The 19,542-nt window shown below is 48.7% G+C and overlaps 1 protein-coding gene across 1 annotated transcript in view; it reads left to right on the top strand.

Moving 5' to 3' along the window:
• The window catches only part of Asap3 (ArfGAP with SH3 domain, ankyrin repeat and PH domain 3), a 41,641-nt gene that overhangs the window by 1,710 nt on the left and 20,389 nt on the right, over positions 1-19,542 (top strand). The gene's annotated exons all lie outside the window — the stretch shown is intronic.

Here is a 19,542-nt window from a genome sequence, read left to right as displayed (position 1 = left end):
TTAGGAGTGCCTCCTGCAGGTGGGCTCACAGCCTACTTGTTTCAGGACATCTTTAGGGATTTTACCTGTCATCCAGGTTGCCCATTAGAGTGTTGAGTCAGAGCAGAAGGGACTGTTCTGACTGTATGTGCCTGTGCACCTGACCCTACCTGGCTGTGGAAACACTTCGTGTTGGGAGAAGAAATAGATCTGGGGATCCAGTGGGCTCAGATTTGCCCCAGGGCAGGCCAGACAAAAGCCAACTTTTTTTTTGCCTTCAGATCCATGCACTTGCAAGCTTGCTTTTCTTCTTCTTCTTTTTTTTTTTTTTTTTTTTTTTTTGGCAGCAGAAAAGTTTGGTGTCCCCAAGCACAACTTTTCTCTTCAGCATTTCAGTGTCCCAAAAGTTAAGAGTCTGACTTTTGAATAAATTTTGTTGGAGTTTTCTGGTTGGTTTTGTGGTCATGTCTCTCTGTTATTATAATGTGCTTACATGCAGTTTGATTCTGGGTTTTTTTTTTTTTTTTCCTCCCTCCAGTACTGGGCATGACTAACCTAACTCCAGGCTTTTATCTCCAGTTGGCTCTCAAATCAAGGCTTCCAGGTCTAGGTGGTTTCCTGGAAGTAAGTAAGGACTCTTGTCGTAGGACTTGCAGGCCTTTTTTATCAACCCTACTGGGAATGACCCTGGGACAGGACATGGGAAGCAAGAGTGTGCAGGCTGAGAGAGAAGTCAGCTAGAATTCCTCTCATTTAAGATGAAGAAACAGATACGCAAAGAAGGCCAGACACTGTCTGAGCTCCCAGAGCAAGAGAGAGGGGGCAGTTGGCATTTCTCCCTCATTGTCCTAACCTCTGGTCCTGTTTTCTTTCTTGCAATGTTCACCTGTCTGGCCTCCCTCTAGAACTTCCCCAAACCTCACTTATTTCATCTTGAAATGGAGTCTCCTAATTCTTCCCTGTTAAACCTCACTGAATTGCTAAAGGTTGTTTGTTTTTCATTGTGAATCTCCGTGCAGCATGAAGGAGTATTGAAATAATCCCTGCGTCTCTCAGACAGCCCCTTCTACCCTGGACCCCCCTACAGTCATCATCCCAGTTGACTTTGACAGGGAAACTAAGGCAGCTGCCATGCGTGACATGGCAGTTCTGGCTGGCTGTTCTTTTGTACAGTTCCCAGTGCCATTTCTGGGCTGGGCACTGAGGACATAGTGATCCTTCTTTGGTTTGCTGACTGGATGGGGACATGCAGCACACCTTAGGGTATTTAGTAGGAATGCCAGGAGCTGTCCTGAGTGTTCAATGAAAGACTCAGTCAGTGTTGTCAGAGGCCAAAGGAACAGGCTAGGGAGTGAGCAGGTGAGGACCAGTGTAACACAGGAACTTTCTGGAGGAAGTTCAACTTCCAGGTAGAAGACGAGATGAACCCAGTTTAGTGGAGAACACAAGTGAGTGAATGCAAGGACTGGTTGGAAGAGAGCATATCAAGAAGCCAGGAGACCATTTTGACCTGTGCTCTGCCAGAGGCAGTCTTTGTGGACACATGCATGCTCCCAGTGTTTATCTTCAGAGCTGATAGCGGGGGGGGGGGGGGGGGAAGGGTCATGGTCAGGAGAATGTTTACCTAAAATCTATATCGTGTCTTACAGTGCATAGTTGAAATTCTGATGGAGTCAAAATTACCTTTTCCTTGGTGTGTGTGTGTGTGTGTGTGTGTGTATCTAGCTAGCCTGAAATTCATGATTCCCTGTCTCTGACTACTGAATGCTGGCATTACCGGTGTGTACCACCACACCCAGACCCAATGATTTTGGTGTTCTGAAAGGATTTCTTCTCTCTCTCTCTCTCTCTCTCTCTCTCTCTCTCTCTGAGGCAGAGTCTTGCTATGTAGCTTCAGGCTGGCCTCAAATTCTGCCTCAGTCTCCTGAATGTTACAATTACAGATGTGTGCCTCCTCATCTGTCTAAGGATTTCATTCTCAAGTATTAATATTCTTAGGGTGAGGATATAGATCAATGTCTTAGGTCCAATCCCCAAAAGCAAAATGACAACATAACCAGTATTAATATTCTCACAATTGGCCTCAGGGTGTGTCTCTTTGTTTTAGTGTAACAATCATGTAGGCTGGGCATGGTGGCGCTTGTCTTTAATCTCAGCACTGGAGAAGTGGAGGCAGCTGGATCTCTGTGAGTTCAAAGCTAGCCTGGTCTACAGAGCAAGTCCCAGGACACCCAGGGCTAAATAATGAGACCTTGTCTCAAAACACAAAATAAAAATTTATGTGGTCCTGGAGACTATAGAAAATATAAACCCTCTCAAGCCTCTTTCTATGGAAAGGAAGCTTATTTTAAAGAATTAGAGGTGCCTCTTGGAACTGAATAGCGAGGCCAGGTAGACACTGTGGCCTGGGAGTTGAGGCTTGGGAGGAGTCGGGGGCCCAGGCAGCTGCTTCATCTACCTTCTCTCATTCTGTCTCATCCAATTAGGGTTTCTGCTCCCTTCTTGTTACATAGATCCCAGAATGCAGCTTCAGTCCCCATGGTCATGTGACCTCATTGGTCCAGTGTCTAAAGGTAACCCAGCCAGTCTCTCATGTCCCATTTCCAAGCGGCAGCCCAGCCCAGCTTCTGGACTGATTACACCCCTCATTTCATCAATAGAGGTCACACTCAGGCAGGGTAAACATGGCCACAGTTTTACCCTGGGGGAGGAGGGCACTTCTTAATTGAGGAGGACAGGGTCCAGAAACTCCCCTCAGGAACATCCAGGAAGCTTCTCTCTATTTGGTGTAGTCTGGCCTCTGGGGAGAGGCCCATGCTGCCCAGTGCCTCCTGTTTAGAGCAGTTACATATTATCCCATTGGAATGCTAAAGGATGCTTAGCATCTCAGAGGGCCTGGAACACAAGTTGCACATTCAGACTTGTTGCTGGACATTGGGGATCAGAAACCCAATCAGGTTGACCAAGGACTAGATGAGGCAACCTTGCCAAGGGTCTCACAGCCCTTGGCATTGCATTCCAAGCTGTGTAGTAGTTGCTAGGAAAACTCATCACTCAGCAAGAGAGCTGCAGTCGCTGCTGTAGGGCCAGTTTCTTCTGGAGAAGTCAGTCAGGGAGCAGATGAGCAAATTCAACAACAATTCATATGGTAGCAGGTGGCAGGAAATCCATCCCCTTGTCCAGACCTTCCTTAAGGCTGGGCCCTGGGTCACCATCTCTCTTCCTGCTGTCTTTCTCTCCAGACAGTCTAGCTCATGGCTTCAGTCACCTCCTGCCTCTCAGTGACTCACCCAGCCCAGACTCATGTCCAGCAGTTTGCAGCAGTTTTGTTTGGACCACACTCCTCAGGCGGGCCGCCAGGTTCTGTTGCACAAGTTGGGACACTCATGCACTCTTTTTCACCAAGGGCCATGAGTTTTACCTGCTGTGTATCCTCAGTCTGCCTACTTTTCCTTATTGCTTCCTGGTCCACACCTACCTATCAGCTCTCCCCTGGAACATTGTGGTGACCTCTAGCTGGTCTGGCTGCTCAGATTTCTGGTGTTTCCCATAGATTCCATTTATTTTGTTTGTTGGTTGGTTTTTCTTCACCTTTTTTTTTCCATTTTCATTTTTTTCCAGACATGGTGATCTGCCTGCCTCTGCCTCTCGAGTACTGGGATTAAAGGCAGACGCCACCACTGCCCTGCCAAAATTTATATTTACTTGTGTAACTATTAATATCTGTTTTCTTCCTTCCTTCCTTCCTTCCTTCCTTCCTTCCTTCCTTCCTTCCTTCCTTTCTTCCTTCCTTCCTTTCTTTCTTTCTTTTTTGAGACAGGGTTTGAACCAGGCGGGCCTTGAACTCACAGAGATCCACCTGCCTCTGCCTCCCGTGTGCTGGGATTAAAGATGCTGCCACCAGCACACACCTTTATTCTCAGCACTGGGGAGGCAGAGATAGGTGGATCTATGTGAGTTTGAGGCCAGCCTGGTCTACAGAGTGAGTTCTAGGACAGCCAAAACTACACAGAGAAACCCTGTCTCAAAAAACTTAAAAAAAGATGCCACTATCATCTAGCAACGTCTGGTTTCTTTGTAGAATACATTTTCTCTTCCTTGAGATTAAACTCTTAATCTTGGTATTGTATTCCCAGTTTTACTATTTTTGGTGTGGCCAGCGATTGAATTTAGGATGTCCTGTGTATTAAACATACCCTCTGTTGTGATCTATACACCCAGCTTCTTGTCATAGCGTTACAGCCGATATCTAGAACGTATTGGCTATGTAATAAATAAATAAAACATAAAAACCAAAAAGAGACTAATGGCCCAGGGTTGATCCAGTCAGAGGGAACAGCTTCAACAAAGCCCTCTGGCAGTAAAGAACCCACGGTGTATGTGACACTGAAAAGAGGCCAAAGGGACAGAAGCCTAGTGTGGGGTAATAGCATTCCAGATGAATTCGGAGGATAGACAGGGGCAGGTCACATGGAAGCTTGTGGGCAATGCTAGTATTTATTTTGCTGTGGTGTGTGTGTGTGACTTTTATTATTGTTGTTGCCATCATTATCATCATCATCATTATTTTGAGACAGGATCTCATTTATGTAGCTCTGGTTCTTGAACTCACAGAGATCCACTGGAGTCTGCCTCCCAAGTGCTGGGATTAGAGTGTACCACCATGCCTAGCTTGAGTTGTTTCGTTTTTTGTTTTCTAGAGACAGGGTTTCTCGGTATAGCCCTGGCTGTCCTGGATCTTGCTCTGAAGACCAGGCTGGCCTTGAACTCAGAGAACCACCTGCCTCTGCCTCCTGAGTGCTGGAACTAAAGTTGAGTAACACCGTACCCGACTTGTTTTGCTTTTTTGAAACAAGGTCTCATTTAATCTTAGCACTCATGAGGCAGAGATAGTTAAGACCATAATTTTTACTTGTTCTACATAACTAATTAAGAGGCCAGCCTCATACAGAATCAGACCCTGTGTCAACAAAACAGGGCACACAGAAAACTGTATCAACAAGTTAGGGGACTGGGGAGATGGCCCAGGAGGTAAAGTGCTTGCTGCACAGCATGGGGACCTGAATTTGGACTCTGCAGCACCCACATAAAAAGCCAGGTCTGCCAATGCATGCCTGTAATTCCAGGCCTGGGAGGGAGAGACAGGAGGGTCCCTGGGGTTTGCTGAACAGGCAGTCTATTGAATAAGTGAGCTCCAGGTTCAGTAAGATCCTGTATCAAAACTAAGGTGGGAAAGCCAGGTAGTGGTGGCACATGCCTTTAGTTCCAGCGCTCTTCAGAGGCAGAGGTGGGCATTTTCTGAGTTCAAGGACAGCCTGGTCAGCAGAGTGAGTTCCAGGACAGCAAAAACCAAAATAAATAAATAAGGTGGAGAGTGATTAAGGAAGACAACCAGTACCAACCTCTGGCCTCCACATGCACACACACACACACACACTCACACACCACACACACACCACACACCACACACACAACACACACACAACACACATACACACACACACTCACACACATACACACACACCACACACACACCACACACCACACACACACACACACACACACACACACACACACACACACACACACACACACACACACACACACACACACACACACACACACACACACACACACATACACACACACATACACACACACACACACACACACACACACACACACACACACACCACACACACACACACACACACACACACACACACACACACACACACACAACACACACACACACACACACACACACACACACACACACACACACACACACACACACACACATATACACACACTCACACACATACACCACACACACACACACACACACACACACACACACACCAGGCCCAAACTAGGGATATGGTAGGTGTGTCTTAGGCATTTTGCTGTTAGCCCCAGCAACATGCACCTGGGCTGCTTTAGACAGAATAGGAACTCACTTGATGGGAAATTCAGTGGTTCCCAGAAGTTCCCTGAGCTGGAGAACTGGGGCTGAGCAGCAGGCAGAGGTTAAGACCAAAATGGCGTCACAGAGCCAGGTTGTCAGGGCACTGCACCATGCACTAAATGCCACAGCTTGAGGTGCCAATATCGTAGGACACCGTCACTACTGTTGCTTATCAGCACTACAGTGGACTTTCCCAGTCTGTTCTCCTGGTTCAGACCCACAGGGAGTGTTTCTACTAACTGAGCCTAGGTGCAGGGGAGCCTGGAGAAGCAAGAATGCGGTCTCGTTGGCTTTTATGAGGCATGGCCTGCTAAGACTTGTGTCGTGATGTCAGATGTCCTTGGCACGGGTTTACCAGTGTGTAGGGTGTCTATAACCCAGCACTCCAAAAGTCCCCGAATCTGCGCATCTCATTTACATCCATCGTGGCAGTGGAAATGGATGAGCTCACCTCTGGGAGAGGGATGGGGGAGCCCAGGTCCTTGCTCTGGGGAGCTGAAGCCTGGAAAGAGAGTGGAACAAGGAATCTAGGAGACTGGAAAGAGTGAAGGAGACTGAAAGGAGCTTCCAAGGAAGTAGAGAGGGGTCTGGAGACCGCAGGACCTCAGAGCTGTGAGAATGTTTGGAGAAAGGAGAGGTTGTCAGCTGCCCGGGTGCCTCTATAGCAAAATAAGCAGACAGCAAAACCACCAATGGCTTCAGTACTGTGGAGGTCAGTGGAGAGTGTGTGAACAGGGTTGGTGTCATGTTCTCTGGGTGCTGGAGAGATGTGGGCAGGCTAAAGGAGATTTGTCCGCTACTTTGAAGAGAGGTGAATGAGACACGGGACTCTGGGAGCCCAGCCCCGCCCCTCCCAGCTGCCTCTGTCCCGGGTGAGGGCTGGCCTCCTGCACATACTTCAGCCTTGCGTGAGTGCTTTTCTTGGCTGATGCCAGCTGTTTCTGGGCATTGGAGTGACAAGGTAGATCTGGAAACAGAAACTGAAACTTTGGAAGGAAGAAATACCCTCAAAGGCAGTTTGATCACCTAGTTTTGTTGTCGTTTATTTTTTTTTTTTAACTTTAGCGTCTGTGTGTGTGTGTGTGTGTGTGTGTGTGTGTGTGTGTGTGTGTGTGTGTGTGTGTGTGTGTGTGTGTGTGATGTGTATGAGGGTGGTGGGTGGGGGGTGGCATATGTTGTGGGTCTGTGAATGTGTGTGCTGGTGAACTTGTAGATGAGTATGTGGGAGGCCAGAGGCCAACCTCACACGTCTTTGCTTAATTGCTCTTGCCCTTTGTGTTTGTTTTGAGACAGGGTCTCTCATTGCTGCCTGGCCAATGAGCTGCAGGGATTTGCCTTCTGTCTCTACCCCACAGTGCTGGGTTTACAGAAGTACTATGAGCTTGGCTATCTATGTGAGCACCAGGGATCTGAATTCAGTTCCTCATTCTTGTGCAGCAAGTACTAGTAGCTCAGGCTGGCCTTGAGTCTCTATGTAGCTGAGAATGACTTTGAACTCCTGATCTCCCTGCCTTTCAGCCTCCAAGTCCTGGAACTGCAAGCATGTTCCATCCAGTTTGCACAGTGTTAGGGTTTGAACCCAGGGCTCCTCGCATGCTAGCAAACCCTCTGCCACCTGAGCTGCATCCCTAGCCTTCAGTCACATAGGTCTTAGGCAGATAGGCTGATTAAGAGGCCGGTGGTTCCGGGAGAGCACACAGGGTTCCTCAGTCTCCAGGGCAGGCCCTGGGAATGTTGTGTCAGCCTCTCTAGTCACCAGGGGCACTCTGGAGGACTGAGCTGGCTGATCTGATAGCAGCCGCTGAAGGTTTCCCTGCTGGTTCTAGACGAGCTTGAAGAACTTCAGATACCTTGGGCTCCACCTTGACCCTAAATCAGAGTCTCCCAGGGGCGAGGCCTGCGCAGGAGCTGCTTGGAAATTCTCCAGGTGGCTGAGCAGTCAATGTGAAAGCAGACCAGAAAGCTCTGAATGCCTACTAGAGGTTAGTGACCCATTAAACCATATTTACAGAACACCCGTGGGTCCAAAGGCAGTTTCTGAGGTCACAGAGGTGACCAGACAAGGTTTCCATCTGGTAGGGGAAGGACTCTGTCCTTGAAAGCATGATCAACCTATGATGTCCACAGTATCCGTTTCCCTGGCAGAGTTCAATAGCAAGCAATCCGTGAGGTCAGAGGGACCTGGCTTTGAATTGATATTGGTTGTGTGACCCCAGACAAGAAGCTTAACCTTTCGGAATCCGGTTCTCCATGTGTAAGTCAGGGAGGATTCCATCGAAGACCTGGCAAAAACAGTCACGTAAATGTGCCTGCAGAGGGATGAGGCAGTTGCTAGGAGTGCGTACCAGTGAGTGGTGGAGAATAGTCCATGTGGCCCTGGGGGCAGATCAGAAAAGGCTCTGTGCTTTAGAAGACAGAGAGTGAGGTGTGGAGCCTGTTTGCTTGTTTATTACCATCTTATTAGGACCTTTGAGACAGGGTCTTCATTTGTAGCCCAGGCTGGCCTTGGGTTTGCAGTGATCCCCCCTGCTTCAGCCTCTCAGCTGCTGGGATTATAGGTTAGGTACTGCCAGACCTGGCTTGGAGGCTTTTTTGTTTGGTTGTTGTTTTTGTGAGACAGGGTTTCTCTGTATATCTCTAGCTGTCCTGGACTTTGCTTTGTAGACCAGGCTGGCCTTGAATTCATAGAACATAGATCCACCTTTCTCTGCTTCCTGAGTGCTGGGATTAAAGGAGTGTGCTACCACAACCGGCTCTCTGGAGCCTGACTTTAAAGGAGGCAGGATCTTCCTCTGCTCTGCCCTTTGCTCTCCCATCCACCTGTTCCTGAATCAAATATTTGTTACTAACCCGCCCCAGAGGCTGGTTCTGGCCATGTATAACCATCTCCTGTGGTGCCATTAAGTGTTTTTATTTAAAGTGGTGATAAAATTTACATTACATAAAATTGACCATTTTAAGCGTTTCCCTCCCTCCTCTCCTCATCCTTTCTCCCCCTCTTTCTCTCTTTTTTGCTGAGAATTGAACTCAGGGTCTTGCAAATTCTCACCACTGTGCTACACCTCCACTTGAAAAAAAATATGTATTTAGGGGCTAGAGAGATGGCGTGGGGTTAAGAAAGTGTACTGCAGCCAGGCATGGTGGCGCACGCCTTTAATCCCAGCACTTGGGAGGCAGGGGCAGGCGGATCTCTGTGAGTTCAAGGCCAGTCTGGTCTACAAAGAGAGTGCCAGGACAGCCAGGGCTACACAGAGAAACCCTATCTTGAACCCCGACCCTCCCAAAAAACCAGAGTGTACTGCTCTTCCAAAGGATCCTGTATTTGGTTCCCAGCACTACATCCAGGGTCTCAAAACTGCCGACAGCTGCACTCATGTGCACATGCTCACACTCAGATACAAGCATACACTTAATTTTAAATTTATGTATTTGTTTATTCATTCATTCTTTATTATGTATGGCACTAGGGGCTGAATGAGGACCTCCCATGCTAGGCAAACGCTCTACCATTAGGCCATATCCCCATTTTAAAGCATATAATTTGGTGGTCTTTGGTAGTACTTTCACAGTGTTGTACAGCCATCATCACTATCTAACCTTTGATCACATCACCCCAGTAAGGAGCCCTGTACTGAGTAGTGGTCACTGCTTACCCCAGCCACTTTCTATTTCTGGATTTGCCTGGTTTGGACATTTTTCAATGATGGACTCCGGTAGTATGTGGCATTCTGTCTCTGGCTTCTTACAGTTAGCATTGCATTTTTAAAGTGTGTCCCACTGCCTATCTTAGCAGACAGGCAGTGTGGAAAGTGTTTTCCACAGACTCACTTGTGCGATTCCCCACGGAAGGAACCTTCTAGGGCACAGAGGGGTAAAGCACCTAGCAAGCGGGATTGCCAGGTAACATACAGGATGTCCTTGCAATAACTGAACAGTACCTCATCCCCCAAGTTGTTTATCAGTTGTAAGTCCAGCTGAGTGTTGTATATTTATTTTTCTAAATCTGGCTACTCTACCAGCAGGAAGTGGCAGAGCCAGGATTTGCACCTGGGAAGCTGATCCAGAGCTGAGCTTCCCACTCACTCTTCTGGTGATGCCTGGCTTCTCATACTGCCCCTAGGGAGAGGTCATGGGCCTCAAGGGAGGCCCCAGTGTTTGTTTGTTCTGTTGTTCTGTTGTTGTTTGTTTTGTGTGTGTATGTTTAGCACTCTAGGTGGTTTTCCCGGGCAGCCTGGGAATATTGAAAAAGCAGCTACTGGACAATAGTTATTAGGAAGCCCTTCCTATATACAGCACCCCAGGGTAGTCACTTAAATGTGGAAGGGGTTCAGCGCTCTGAGATAGGTGCCATTATCATCTCACCTGACAGCACGGGAAATGGAGGCTCAGAGAAGTTAAGTGACTTGCCTCACATCACACAGCTAACAGGACTGGACCCTGAACTTGGACATCATACTGTGACAATTGGAGTTCTTTTTTTTTTTTTAAGATTTATTTATTTATTATGTATACAGTGTTCTTGTCTTCATGTGTCCCTGCAAGCCAGAAGAGGGCACCAGATCTCATTACAGATGGTTGTGAGCCACCATGTGGTTGCTGGGAATTGAACTCAGGACCTCTGGAAGAACAGCCAGTGCTCTTAACCTCTGAGCCATCTCTCCAGCCCTGACAATTGGAGTTCTTACTCCCTGGTGCCTTTTTGTGTTCCAGTGGGGCCTTGATAATGTTAATTAGCTAATTAATTAATTCAGTCACTCCTTCATCCCATAGGTAGTAATGGACAGCCCTGTGGTGGGTAATGCATATACGAAAGCAATGAAGGGCTAGAAAGATGGTTCAGTGGGTAAGAGCATTTGCTGCACAAGCGTGAGGACCTGAGTTCGGATCCCAGCAGCCACATAAAAAGCTGAGTGTGGTCATGCCAATGCCTGTAACCCCAGCACTGTAGGAAGCAGAGACCGGAACATTGCCCAGACTTAGTTACTGGCTGCCAGCCTTGCTCCAGGTTCAGTGAGAGACCCTGTCTCAAGGGAATATGGTGGAGAGTGACAGAACAGGGCATCCAATGCCCTTCCCTGGCCTCCTCCAATGCACACACAGGAGGTACTCCCTTCCCTCTGTTTTCAGTCTCACCTCTGAGGTCACAAGTATGGCACACAGGACAGTAAGGGCTCTGGTAAAAGCCTGTAGCTGTCACTGAATGGCAAACACGGGGGCAGTTCAATTCTGCAGTGGGAGTTGGGGGTGACCCTCGTGCTGAGTCAAGAGAGACGATTGTCTCCAGAAGGAGGGAGAGCCCTCCAGGCATAGGGAGCAGCCAAGGTGACTGGCTTCGGCTCAGCATGGTTAGGAAATTGCCAAGTGCTCCATAGCTGATGCCAGAGGGGCTCATGATGGAGAGCAGGGGGTGGGTGTTGTCCTGGCTACCAGTCGAGGCCAAAGGGCTCCAGGCTCCAGATCTCCTATTTTTTCTGTCCAGCAGGCCAGGCTCTCTCCCTTTACTGGGTGGAATCCAGGGCTGGCAGCCAGGGGTCGGTTGGGAATCTTCGGGAATCTTCAGCCATCGGTCCAGCAAAGTTCTTGCTCTCTTAGCTCATCACTGCCGAGAAGTCTCCTGAGAAAAATCCCAGCCAGGAAACTTGGGGTTTGTTGAGGGCTCCATGTGGGGGAGGGTGTGGCTCCTTTCCTGCAGCCCCTCTTCCTCTCCGCCTCCAGCTACCCCTCAAGGGGCAGTGGAGGGACTGAGCTGGCAGGCTGGCCTGCTGCCCAGGCTGGGAACCATCCTCGGAGGCCCCACCTGGGGTGAATGGGGCACACGGCTGCCGGCTCAGGCTCCGTCCTTGCAGGAAGGAAAGCAACCAGAGTACTGAAATAATAAATGGCAGAGCCAGCAGGAGCCTTCCCTGTCACCGCCCAGCTTCTTCATTCCAGCTGAGGGGCTCCAAAGTGGGAGGCCCAGGCATGGGGGAGACTGGGTAAAGCCTCTCTGCCGGCCAGGCCTGTCTCCCATAGGGCTGTGCGAAGGCAGAGGGTTGAACCCTGCTCTCCTTGAGTACCTTCTGACTGCTCAGCAGGACACACAGGCCCAGGGCACAGGGACACTGGGTGAAGTCACCTGTGGGCTTGTTTTCCTGAGGCTGGCCAGGCTGGAGCAGCCTTGCAGGGCAACATGAACTCAGCTGTGAGTTCCAGGCATCCCTTGGAATGGGCTTAAGAACTCATGTCTGTCAGATCCAAACTACAGATGAGGAAACTGAGGCACAGGAGAAGGAACTTTCTTGGGGTTCACAGAGGGCAGCCAAAAACTCAGTACCTCAACTCCTCCAGCCTCCGGTCCAAGTTACTTGGTCACCTGTACACTGGGATGCTGGTCCCTGTTCCTGTGTTGCCACCTAAGACATCCTTGTTACAGGGTTGGCACTCTTTAGAAGACATGATTGGGAAATCAGGTGTGGGGGATGTGGTGACACATGCTTATAATCCAATGTGAAAGGCTCTCAGCAGGAGGATTGCTATGAGTGTGAAGCCGATCTGGGTTATAGAGTAAGACTCTGGCTCACAAAGGAAAGAAAGAGAGGAGGGAAGGAGAGAAGGGGAGAGGGTGGAGCGGAGAAAAGGGGAGAGAGTCGAGGGGAGAGGAGAGAAGGCTAGAGAAAAGGCCCAGTGGGATCTTTTCCCTCCCATGCTTGAGTCTTAGGTTTGCTCTGGAGGTAAAGGCAGGGGGATCAGAAGTTCAAGGTCAACTCTAAGCTACTAAAGATCTGCCCCGCCCCCCAAGAGGAGATGGGAGAATGAAAAAGAGAAAAGAAAGATGGCAAGGGCTCCCTACCCTTTGGGTTTGCCTAATAGTTTGCTAGGCAGGGGAGTAAGAGACCCATTGCCCGACCTCCCTGGCCTACCCCCCTCTTTCCTGTAATGACTACTTACAGTGTGTGGCTGATGGGGCGAGCCAGGCACCAAAGCAAGTGTGGCAGCGGGTGATTTTACAGGGTGCAGACTCTTGAGCTAGCTTGGAATCTGCGTCCTTCCTGTTGGGTAATCTACTCCAGGCCAGAGCTGGCAATACTCCTGTCACCCTGTCCTGCCCCAGTGACAAGGCTGAACTCCCTGTCTCACACCTGGGCCTTGGATGCAGCTGCCCTCTGGTGCCAAACTTTCTACCCCAAGACCTTGTTGAATCACTACCCATGTTCAGACCCTCTAGGCGCTCCGTGATTTGTAGGGTAAAACCCAGGGGTTTAGTGAAGCTTGGCCCCTGGAGTCTGCCTGCCTGGCTGAGTCTAGGTTCTGGCCCTTCTTTGGGCACGTGCCATAGCTTCTAGCTGGCCACAGTCCTCTTCTATAAAGCCTGCACTTGGTGAAAGGACTTCATGGGAGATACGGAGTGGGCCTGGTGCTGGGAATCAAGCCTGGTGTGCAGTGCCGGGCAAACATGTCTGCTCACTGCCTTCCATGCACCCTCCCCGAGGTCTTCACTGTGCAGCCAGAGGCTCAGCTCTGGGGCCTGACTGCTCACACTTCCTCCCTGGCCCTGTGAGTGCTTGGAACCTGAGGCTCTTGTTATTTAGGTGCACCTGGCAGGGTTGCCTGACCCTCCATAGAGTCAACTTCTCTTGCTTTGCTCCACCCGTGGCTTCTCATTTTGGGGTCTGAAGATGCATCCCTTCCCCTGGGTGGGTCCAGGGCTGCTCTGTGCTCTGGCCCTGGGTTTGCCAATCATCCTCAGCCCTTAGCAGGCACCTCCTCACTGGTGTTCTGTCTTTACCTAAGCTGTGAGCCCCCGAGACAGGGGAAGTCTCATCCTCCATTCCCAGCATGTGCCTAGAGGTCAGCAGGCACTCATCATGACTGAGGTGCTCCTAGGTCAGTTTTCCAGGGGTCCCCAGTCAACCCTTGGTAGTGAAGCTAAGCTGGGGTTGTCCCAGAAGTATTAGACTAGCAAAGTTTCTAGGTCCACCCTTTCCCAATCTGTGCCTGTGCCAGTCACCCAGGCAGGCTCTGGATAGGCTCAATGTTTCTCTTGGAGTCTGCTGGATCAGGAGCAAAATTAGTGCCTAGTGTGGCCAGCCCAGCTCACTCGTACACAAGCCAAGGGTGTAGCTTCAAACCATTCCCTTGTCAGCGAGAAGGGAGTAGTTGAGACTGCCTTTCCAGTTGTGTGGTGGGAGCAGGCAGCCCAGAGGGACTAGGGACTGTTCCTGAGAAGGGTTAGCCTAGGGAAGGAGCAGTTTCCTCTTTCTGTCTTGCACTCCTTGACTCCCAAGTGTTGCCTCAGTCCTTCCTTGTCTCCCCTGGGATCCTCCTCTCAGGCCTGGGCCCCAGAATCTCATAGACTCCATTCCCTCTTACTGAAAACTGAAAGGGGCCAGTTCATTGTACCGTACTGAAGTCACTGAGGAGTTTCAGGTTACTCAGGCAGCCCTCAGCTCTGCTCGCTCTAAGAGCCCTTTTGTCTTCTTTATTTGCTTTGTAGAAATTTTCAAGCCTACTCTTAGCTTACTGGTTTCAACAAGAGTCTTATTCTTTCATCTTCCAGCACCCAATTTTTCCTTTTTAAAAATTTATTAGTGTTTTGCCTGCATGTATATCTGTATGAGGACCCCCTAGAATTGGAGTTACAGACAGCCATGAGCTGCCAGGTGGGTGTTCAGAATTGAACCTGGGTCCGTGGGAAGAGCACCCAGTGCTCTTAATCTCTGAGCATCTCACCAGCTCCCAAATTTTCTGTCATACCCAGCTACAGTTCATTTTTAAGAATCAGGGCTCAGGAGCTGGAGAGATGGTAAGAGCACTGGCTGCCCTTCCAGAGGATCCAGGTTCAATTCCCTATACCTACGTGAAGGCTCACAACACTCTGGAACTAGAGTTCCAGAGGACAGATGTCCTCTTCTGGCCTCAACGGGCACTGCATGCAAGTGTGATAGACATAAATCCAGGTAAAACATCCATATACATGATATGAGAAATAAATAAATCTTTAGAAATGTCAGGACTTGCCAGGGGAGATGGGTGGTACATGCCTTTAATCCCACTCAGGAGGCAGAAGCAGGCGGATCTCTGGGAGTTCAAAGCCAGCCTGGTCTACAGAACTAGTTCTAAGACAGTTAGGGCTACAGAGAAACCCTGTCTCAAAAAGAAAGAAAGAAAGAAAGAAAGAAAGAAAGAAAGAAAGAAAGAAAGAGAAAGAACGAGAAGAAAGAAAGAAAGAAAGAGAGAAGGAAGGAAGGAAGAGAGAAAGAAAGAAAGAAAGAAAGAAAGAAAGAAAGAAAAAGGAAAAAAAGAGAAATCAGGGCTCAAAATCATGTAACATCATTTGTTGATACGTATTTTAAAGACTCTTGAGGCTTCCTTTCCAGGACTGAGGATGTAGCTCCGGGGTAAAGCACTCCTTGATTCAAAACCCTGGGTTTGATCCCTAGCACTACAAAAAAAAAAAAAAAAAGTTTAAAATTTCCACTCCACTCAGGCTGTCCAGGTGATGGTACACACCTTTAATCCCAGCACTCAGAAAGCAGAGGCAGGTGGATCTCTGTGAGTTCGAGGCCAGCCTGGTATACAATACAGACTGAATTCCAGGACAGCCAGGGCTACGCAGAAAAATCCTGTCTCAACCAAAACCAAAACCAAATAGCAACAACAAAAATATCCCCCTTCCCTTCTCTCTTCCTTCCTCCTTGTCTCTCTTTAGAGACTCACTTCATCTGGGAGTGTTTGCAGTTTCTACATTATTTACTAAATGTGTTTAGTGTAATTTGGTTTGGAATTCAAATAACCTGCTTTAATGACCGTGTTTCATATGTAGAACATGTAATTTAGTCTTCGCTACAAACATCAGTCTAAGATCAAAGGAGTCAGGATTCACCCTCACAGAACACACTTTGAGCAGCTGCAAGACTTACAGGATCCCCTAGCAACAGTTGTTGGTGTTTATTGGTTAGAGGTCTGGGAAAGGTTGAGGAACCAAGAACCCTGGAGCACTTGGAAAGCCATCTGGGCTTGTGCACAAGAGCCATCCACAGTTTAGAAGGTGATTAGATGAGTTGATGAGACCCTTTCTCTTTCTGTTTTCTAGATTTGGTGGCAGCGGTGAGAACTTTTTAAATTGATAAGTGTGATTCCAGAGGTGCTTGTCCCAGTTCGTGGCCCTCCAGGGTCTAGGTCACAGGGAATGGAATCTAACATTTGGAACTGTGTGAGCTTAGGCAACTTTCCTCACCCTGAGTCTCCCTGACTCATCTTCCAGATGGAAACCAGCAAACAAGCACCCTTCTCCACGGCCTCATTAGAATCAGAATGCCGGGGTGCTTACCTCGAATGTGTTAGACTTCCTTATGAATAGTGAGTCAGACACATCTTTAATGCTATCACTGGGAGGCAGAGGCAGGCGGATCTCTGAAGTCCAGCCTGGTTTACAGAGCAACTTCCAGGACAGCCAGGGTTACACAGAGAGACCCTGTCTTGGAAGGAAAAAAAAAAAAAAAAAGGTTCATCTGGCTTTTGTTTTGAGACTGAGTGTTATTTGTAGACCTGGCTGGCCTGGAGTTCTCTATGTAGAGCAGGCTGTCCTCAGGTTCACCTGCCTCTGCCACTGGCTGAGGTTACAGGCATGTACCACTCATGGCTGTTTTGTTTTTGTTTATTAATATTTTTAAATTTACGTTTATTCATTTTGGTTTTTCGAGACAGGGTTTCTCTGTGGTTTTGGAACTAGCTCTTGTAGACCAGGCTGGTCTGTAACTCACAAGCGCTGGGATTAAAGGCATGTACCACCAACGCCCGGCTTACATTTATTTATTTATGTATGCATAGGAATGCATGTGTGTACACTTGCACATGCTATAGTGCACATGTGGAGGTCAGAGGTCAACTTGACAGGCTCAGTTCTCTCCTTCCACCGTGCAGGTCCCAGGCTTTGAACTCAGTTCATTCATGTTGGTAGCAAATCTCTTACCCACTGAGCGGTCTCCCCAGTCCTGGTCTGGGTTCTGGTTCAGATCTTTCCCTTAGTCTATTTGTATTTTTAGTGAGACCTGGAGAAGAAATGCCCCTGGGCTTTAGTTTTTCAGGCTATGAGTGTTACAGATGACAGGTTTGCTCAAATATTCTGTGGCTTGGTCTCTCCAGAGGCATCCTCATGACCCAGAGCAAAGAAGTCAGTGGTCTACCCCCAGCTTTAGCTGTAGGCTATAGTAGGGGTTTAAGGATGGAGGGTACCTGGAGGATCACCTAGAGCCAGTGGGAAACTACTATTGTCGATTGATGATAGCCGTAAAGGTCACTGAAGATACAAAATTGGTAAAATGGTGTCTGTGCCTTGTATTTATAATGGTCCAAAGGAGCGACTGTCTAATAGTGAAATTTAATCTACAGCTCCCAGGGCCTTAGGGCTAGTAGTTCTGCCCTTTTGCTGGGTTGCCACGGTAACCACAGCTGGCACTGCAGAGCCTCGGGGATGAAGAATGGGTTCTATTGATAGATCCTGACCCAAGAAGAGGTGCAGGCAGAAGTCCTTTCTAGGCAGGGCATCTGGGCATGACCTGGTGCTGCCGTCTGTGGTCTTTTGCACAGGCAGGAAGCTCAGGCCAAGAGCCAGAGTGGTGTGTGTGTGTGTGTGTGTGTGTGTGTGTGTGTGTGTGTGTGTGTGTGTGTGTTGGGTGAGGGGCACAAAGGACATAGCCAGTGGTTGGAATTTAGGCCTTTTCTTGGGCTGGACATGCCAGGCTGCCGGAAGGACTCCCCTGGGCTTCCCAAGTTTAGACATATCTCTTTTGTACTGGGTTTCATCCATCTTAGCCCAGTGCATATTTAGGTTTTTGCACAGAAGCACTGACTCTTAGTGTCAAAAGAAATCTAGATGGCCACCAGTTCTTAAGTTTCATTTATAGATTCATTTCAGCCAGCGTACCCGAGAGTGAGTGTGCGCATGCACACTCGTGAGAGTGCACATATCTAGGCACAAGTGTGGAAGTCAGAGGACCACTCTGGGAAGTCAGTTCTCTCCTGTCACCTTTCGGAAGGAGCCCCGGGATCTAACTCAGGTCATCAGGCCTGGGCACAGGCACCTTTACCTGCTGAGCCGTTTTGCCAGCCCTTGCTCATTCATCAGTTCTGATTTAGGATCCAGGGCCTCAGTCTCCTTAGCATTGAAGCCCTTGAATATGTCAAGTGGTAGAGAGTTCATTTGCTTGGGAGGAAACTCTTCCTCATTTGGAAACGTCCTGTTTCGCTGAAGTCTATGTCTCCATGACTTCCACCTCCCTGTTCCAGAATCTGCTCCCCGGTACTCGAGACCCCTCTATTCTTTTCTCTGCAGAATAGGCTTGGGGGTGTTAGGAATTGGGGAACAAAGCTACCAGCTCTGCTTTTTTAAATTAATTTTTTAAATTTTATATACATTGATGTTTCACCTGCATGTAAATGAGGGTGTTGGACCCCCTGGAACTGGAGTTACAGACAGTTGTGAGCTGCCATGTGGGTGCTGGGAATTGAACCTGTGTCCTTTGGAAGAGCAGCCACTGCTCTTAACCACTGAACCATCTCTCCAGCCCCAACTTTGCTTTCTTTAGCCAGGTACTCCTCTACTTTCAAGGAGATGGTAGGAAGGCTGGTGGAGATGGTGGAGTTGGGATTGAGGTTCAGAGGTGGTTTTGGTCCATGAGTCAAAGCCGTGCCCCTGACTCTTGTGGGTCAGCTTGATGTGGGCATTTGGATTGTGTGGACTTGGCCCATCCTGGGTTAAGTTCTGACTCTGCCCCTGTTTATAACTGTGTGGTCTGACATCTTCCTTCTGCATCACCTGTAAAGTGGTCTCGGTGACATCCACCTACCTCTGTGTGTGTGACCAGGAGCATGAGGTCGGCTGGGCACCAAGTGTGCTTGGGGACCTGTGTGACAGGTCCTGGAGGCTAGAGCCTCAGCTCTTGATTTACTACTGTCATTAAGGGTTCTGGAAACCCCTCTGCCTTTCTTCAAACACCTGCCCTTCCCAGGCTGCTCTCAGAACCCTCCCCCCCCACACTTTTCTTTTTCTATATTTTGTTTTTCTAGACAGGGTTTCTCTGTGTAACCCTGGCTGTCCTGGAACTTGCTCTGCAGACCAGGCTGACCTCCAATTCAGAGAGATCTGTCTGCCTCTCTCTGTCAAGTGCTGGGATTAAAGGTACATGTCCCCATGTCCAGCCCAAGATGTTATTTTGTTCTTACTTATGTATATATGGATGGGTATGCATCTACCACCTTGTGTGTGGGTACCTGTGGAGGCCAGAAGAGGACATCAGATCCCCTGAAGGTGGAGTTAGAGCAGGCTGTGAGTCCCCTAATATGGATGCTGAGAGTTGAACTTGGATACTCTATGAGAGCACTGTGTACTCTTAACTACTGAGCCATCTCTCCAGGTCCCAGATAGGACTAATTTGATCCATGCTGAGGAATAATAGGAGAATATTCAGTCTCTGTTTCCTGTAATCAGACCATTGTTTCTATAAGAGCAGAAAGCTTCGTATATATAGCAAAACCCCTGCAGTTCCTAAGATACAAGGGTCTCGAGTGTGCACCAAGGTGTTTCCGGCTGCACTTGCTGATACGGTGTAGTGAAA

Source organism: Cricetulus griseus, chromosome 2, assembly GCF_003668045.3.
Source record: "Cricetulus griseus strain 17A/GY chromosome 2, alternate assembly CriGri-PICRH-1.0, whole genome shotgun sequence".
Lineage (NCBI taxonomy): Eukaryota > Metazoa > Chordata > Mammalia > Rodentia > Cricetidae > Cricetulus > Cricetulus griseus.
Note: the sequence above shows the minus strand (reverse complement) of the source record. Positions and strands in the feature narration are given on the sequence as shown.